Source organism: Procambarus clarkii, chromosome 84, assembly GCF_040958095.1.
Source record: "Procambarus clarkii isolate CNS0578487 chromosome 84, FALCON_Pclarkii_2.0, whole genome shotgun sequence".
NCBI classification, from domain to species: domain Eukaryota; kingdom Metazoa; phylum Arthropoda; class Malacostraca; order Decapoda; family Cambaridae; genus Procambarus; species Procambarus clarkii.
Genome location: NC_091233.1, coordinates 5268583 through 5274737, shown reverse-complemented (window position 1 = coordinate 5274737; position 6155 = coordinate 5268583).

Sequence of the window (6155 nt, the reverse complement as noted above, 5' to 3'; positions counted from 1 at the left end):
GGATGGCTAACGTCTACCCTGATGGCTGGGCAATGGCGTCTCCTCGTGAGCACGATACGGGTAGGTCTGCCTCAAAGCTTCCCTCCACGTGTACTGGCGTGCCTCTCCACCCCACGCCGCGTCTCGCGTTCATTAGACAAATTATTGTCATGAATATTAGTATTTCTCGCATTTATGCTTGAAATGTTGAAGACTGGACGGGTTTGTTATTTAGAAGAGGACAATATTATTATTTGCCAATTTAGTGATAGTAAACTTATAAGGGAGAGGAATTAATGTCTCTCCATGGCATTCACTCGTGACGTTAACTTTTATTACTAGATAATCGCTATGACTCCAACGCTCTATTCGGCTTTTAGTTGGAGGTCAATTTATCTGTAATTAATTATCATACAGAATGCCTTGGTTATACAGAATCGAATTTAATTCTCAGATACATTAGATATAATGTGTTTATTGTAAGGAAATCTTACGCAATACTGGCGTCGGATGACGTGAGAATTCTAGCCTACTGCACAGATGAAATTATTAGTACATGAGAATTCTACGTGGTGTTAATTTTACTTACTACAATAATTAGTAGAGTTAGTAATAAGTAATGAGAATACAACAGTGTTGTATTCGGTGTTGGAAATTTCCAACACAGCATCCTGGACTTTTGATCTTGTGGTCCCGGTTTCGATCCCGGGCGCCAGAGAGAAACAATATGCAGAGTTTCTTTCACCCTATGCCCCTGTTACCTAGCAGTAAAATAGGTACCTGGGTGTTAGTCAGCTGTCACGGGCTGCTTCCTGGGGGTGGAGGCCTGGTCGAGGACCGGGCCGCGGGGACACTAAACCCCCGAAATCATCTCAAGATAACCTCAAGATAACCCTGACTATTCCCCTGAAAATTTTGGATGTGGTGATCATGTCTCACTGAGCTCTTCTGTCTTCCAGCGACGTGAGGTGCAGTTCACGCAGCCTTTCTTCATAACTCATGCCTCTTAGTTCTGGGACTAGCCAAAATGCACACCTCTGAACTTTTTCCAGCTTCGTCTTGTGCTTGTGTTGAATATTCAGCAGCAACAAAAAACACATTAAATAAATAATGCACCCAAAAAAATCAGTAGTTTTGACGGAATAAAGCCATTTGAATAAATTAAATTATACATTCTGAACATATAACTGCCAATAACTATATTAGGTTTGTGCATAAAATATTGACTCCCAATATACCTTGTGTGTTGGTGAAGTATAATTCTTGACGAATGGATGTGTATATATGACTGCTGTGTATATGATACTCGAGAGTGAACGTGTGTGTGTACGCAGGCGATGAGTCACAATAACGTGGCTGAAGTATGTTGACCAGACCACACACTAGAAATTGAAGGGACGACGACGTTTCGGTCCGTCCTGGACCATTCTCAAGTCGATTGTGGACCATTCTCAAGACAATCGACTTGAGAATGGTCCAGGACGGACCGAAACGTCGTCGTCCCTTCAATTTCTAGTGTGTGGTGTGTGTGTACGTTCATGTAGGTGGTGGAGGGCGTGTGTGAACGTTCCTTGTGGTAGAGGAGGTCGTGTGTGTACTTTCATGTAGGTGGTGGAGGGCGTGTGTGAACGTTAATGGTGGTGGTGGTGGACCTGTGTGCGTTCATGGTGGTGGTGAACTTATATCATCTATCACTTTGAATGATTTTAGGTATTTACACCAGCACATGTAGCTGTAGCTGTAGCTGTAGCTGTAGCTGTAGCTGTACCTGTAACTGTACCTGTACCTGTACCTGAACCTTTTCCTATATTTACACCAGCATACAAAGCTGAATCATTCGTCGCTTCGCATTACAACCTCATCAACAGATTAATAACGGTTTAATAACGTAATTACAATTAGTAAGTAATTTGTACTCGATTGGTTCACTAATAATAATGTAGTAATCTGGGATTGTAATGATAAATGGTGTAGATAAGTTGATTGTCTGAGGTTAATTTTTTAATCATTCGATGATTAGGTTTATTTAAATACATTATATAATGCATTTAAATAATAATTTAATCCCTATAATTTTGTTCATAGTTCCAAATAAGATGGATAAATCGATTTCCTTCATATGTACAGTGATCCAAAGAGAGAGAGAGTGAACATTTAAGCTGATTGTGTGCAAAGGCCGACTACTGTTCGTATTATATATAATGGGATTCCATCCGGAACAAATGGGTTAAATAGTGAGTTTTTTGTCCCCGAGTGATTCAGACCATTGTGTACGATTACAGCAAGTATTCTCCATAGGAAAATAGTTTTTCATGACTGTATTGGCTCTGTTCTCAACTGGATGTTGGGAACTAGACGAAAAGAAGGAGATTGCATCCAGTGCAATTATCAATAAACTCACATGAAGTGAGCAGATGGGGATACACATTACTAATGTCTAAAAACATGCAATAAAAATGTTAGTTAATAAGCCTTGTACAAGAAAGGAGTAATCATACAGTATAAAACTAACTCCTGCCATTTACTAAGATCATTATATATGATCAATATTCACTAAAAAGTGTCAACATAATTGTACTTTCCGGGAAATCTAATATGTTTTATTTTTATTTGTTGGTATTGTACAGAACCCGATGATCAAAACACACATCACAAGATAAAGAAGTGGATCTTGGCAGGTGCTCTTTAGTACCCCAGTGTGGTACATGGCTGGTGCTCTCCAGTACCCCAGTGTGGTACATGGCAGGTGCTCTCTAGTACCCCAGTGTGGTACTTGGCAGGTGCTCTCTAGTACCCCAGTGTGGTACTTGGCAGGTCCTCTCTAGTACCCCAGTATGGTACTTGGCAGGTGCTCTTTAGTACCCCAGTGTGGTACTTGGCAGGTGCTCTCTAGTACCCCAGTGTGGTACATGGCAGGTGCTCTCTAGTACCCCAGTGTGGTACTTGGCAGGTGCTCTTTAGTACCCCAGTGTGGTACTTGGCAGGTCCTCTCTAGTACCCCAGTATGGTACTTGGCAGGTGCTCTTTAGTACCCCAGTGTGGTACTTGGCAGGTGCTCTCTAGTACCCCAGTGTGGTACTTGGCAGGTGCTCACTAGTACCCCAGTGTGGTACATGGCAGGTGCTCTCTAGTACCCCAGTGTGGTACATGGCAGGTGCTCTCTAGTACCCCAGTGTGGTACATGGCAGGTGCTCTCTAGTACCCCAGTGTGGTACTTGGCAGGTGCTCTCTAGTACCCCAGTGTGGTACTTGGCAGGTGCTCTTTAGTACCCCAGTGTGGTACTTGGAAGGTGCTCTCTAGTACCCCAGTGTGGTACTTGGCAGGTGCTCACTAGTACCCCAGTGTGGTACATGGCAGGTGCTCTCTAGTACCCCAGTGTGGTACATGGCAGGTGCTCTCTAGTACCCCAGTGTGGTACATGGCAGGTGCTCTCTAGTACCCAAGTGTGGTAATTGGCAGGTGCTCTCTAGTACCCCAGTGTGGTACATGGCAGGTGCTCACTAGTACCCCAGTGTGGTACTTGGCAGGTGCTCTCTAGTACCCCAGTGTGGTACATGGCAGGTGATCTCTAGTACCCCAGTGTGGTACATGGCAGGTGCTCTCTAGTACCCCAGTGTGGTACATGCCAGGTGCTCTCTAGTACCCCAGTGTGGTACATGGCAGGTGCTCTCTAGTACCCCAGTGTGGTACTTGGCAGGTGCTCTCTAGTACCCCAGTGTGGTACATGGCAGGTGCTCTCTAGTACCCCAGTGTGGTACATGGCAGGTGCTCTCTAGTACCCCAGTGTGGTACATGCCAGGTGCTCTCTAGTACCCCAGTGTGGTACATGGCAGGTGCTCTCTAGTACCCCAGTGTGGTACATGGCAGGTGCTCTCTAGTACCCCAGTGTGGTACATGGCAGGTGCTCTCTAGTACCCCAGTGTGGTACATGCCAGGTGCTCTCTAGTACCCCAGTGTGGTACTTGGCAGGTGCTCTCTAGTACCCCAGTGTGGTACATGGCAGGTGCTCTCTAGTACCCCAGTGTGGTACATGGCAGGTGCTCTCTAGTACCCCAGTGTGGTACATGGCAGGTGCTCTCTAGTACCCCAGTGTGGTACATGGAAGGTGCTCACTAGTACCCCAGTGTGGTACATGGCAGGTGCTCTCTAGTACCCCAGTGTGGTACATGGCAGGTGCTCTCTAGTACCCCAGTGTGGTACATGGCAGGTGCTCTCTAGTACCCCAGTGTGGTACATGGCAGGTGCTCTCTAGTACACCAGTGTGGTACATGGCAGGTGCTCTCTAGTACCCCAGTGTGGTACTTGGCAGGTGCTCTCTAGTACCCCAGTGTGGTACATGCCAGGTGCTCTCTAGTACCCCAGTGTGGTACTTGGCAGGTGCTCTCTAGTACCCCAGTGTGGTACATGGCAGGTGCTCTCTAGTACCCCAGTGTGGTACATGGCAGGTGGTCTCTAGTACCCCAGTGTGGTACATGGCAGGTGCTCTCTAGTACCCCAGTGTGGTACATGGCAGGTGCTCTCTAGTACCCCAGTGTGGTACACGGCAGGTGCTCTCTAGTACCCCAGTGTGGTACATGGCAGGTGCTCACTAGTACCCCAGTGTGGTACATGGCAGGTGCTCTGTAGTACCCCAGTGTGGTACATGGCAGGTGCTCTCTAGTACCCCAGTGTGGTACTTGGCAGGTGCTCTCTAGTACCCCAGTGAGGTACATGGCAGGTGCTCACTAGTACCCCAGTGTGGTACATGGCAGGTGCTCTCTAGTACCCCAGTGTGGTACTTGGCAGGTGCTCTCTAGTACCCCAGTGTGGTACATGGCAGGTGCTCTCTAGTACCCCAGTGTGGTACATGGCAGGTGCTCACTAGTACCCCAGTGTGGTACATGGCAGGTGCTCTCTAGTACCCCAGTGTGGTACTTGGCAGGTGCTCTCTAGTACCCCAGTGTGGTACATGGCAGGTGCTCTCTAGTACCCCAGTGTGGTACATGGCAGGTGCTCTCTAGTACCCCAGTGTGGTACTTGGCAGGTGCTCTCTAGTACCCCAGTGTGGTACTTGGCAGGTGCTCTCTAGTACCCCAGTGTGGTACTTGGCAGGTGCTCTCTAGTACCCCAGTGTGGTACATGGCAGGTGCTCTCTAGTACCCCAGTGTGGTACTTGGCAGGTGCTCTCTAGTACCCCAGTGTGGTACTTGGCAGGTGCTCTCTAGTACCCCAGTGTGGTACTTGGCAGGTCCTCTCTAGTACCCCAGTGTGGTACATGGCAGGTGCTCTCTAGTACCCCAGTGTGGTACTTGGCAGGTGCTCTCTAGTACCCCAGTGTGGTACTTGGCAGGTGCTCTCTAGTACCCCAGTGTGGTACATGGCAGGTGCTCTCTAGTACCCCAGTGTGGTACATGGCAGGTGCTCTCTAGTACCCCAGTGTGGTACTTGGCAGGTGCTCTCTAGTACCCCAGTGTGGTACTTGGCAGGTGCTCTCTAGTACCCCAGTGTGGTACATGGCAGGTGCTCTCTAGTACCCCAGTGTGGTACATGGCAGGTGCTCTCTAGTACCCCAGTGTGGTACATGGCAGGTGCTCTCTAGTACCCCAGTGTGGTACATGGCAGGTGCTCTCTAGTACTCCAGTGTGGTACATGGCAGGTGCTCTCTAGTACCCCAGTGTGGTACTTGGCAGGTGCTCTCTAGTACCCCAGTGTGGTACATGGCAGGTGCTCTCTAGTACCCCAGTGTGGTACATGGCAGGTGCTCTCTAGTACCCCAGTGTGGTACATGGCAGGTCCTCTCTAGTACCCCAGTGTGGTACATGGCAGGTGCTCTCTAGTACCCCAGTGTGGTACATGGCAGGTGCTCTCTAGTACCCCAGTGTGGTACTTGGCAGGTGCTCTCTAGTACCCCAGTGTGGTACTTGGCAGGTGCTCTCTAGTACCCCAGTGTGGTACATGGCAGGTGCTCTCTAGTACCCCAGTGTGGTACATGGCAGGTCCTCTCTAGTACCCCAGTGTGGTACATGGCAGGTGCTCTCTAGTACCCCAGTGTGGTACATGGCAGGTGCTCTCTAGTACCCCAGTGTGGTACATGGCAGGTGCTCTCTAGTACCCCAGTGTGGTACTTGGCAGGTGCTCTCTAGTACCCCAGTGTGGTACTTGGCAGGTGCTCTCTAGTACCCCAGTGTGGTACATG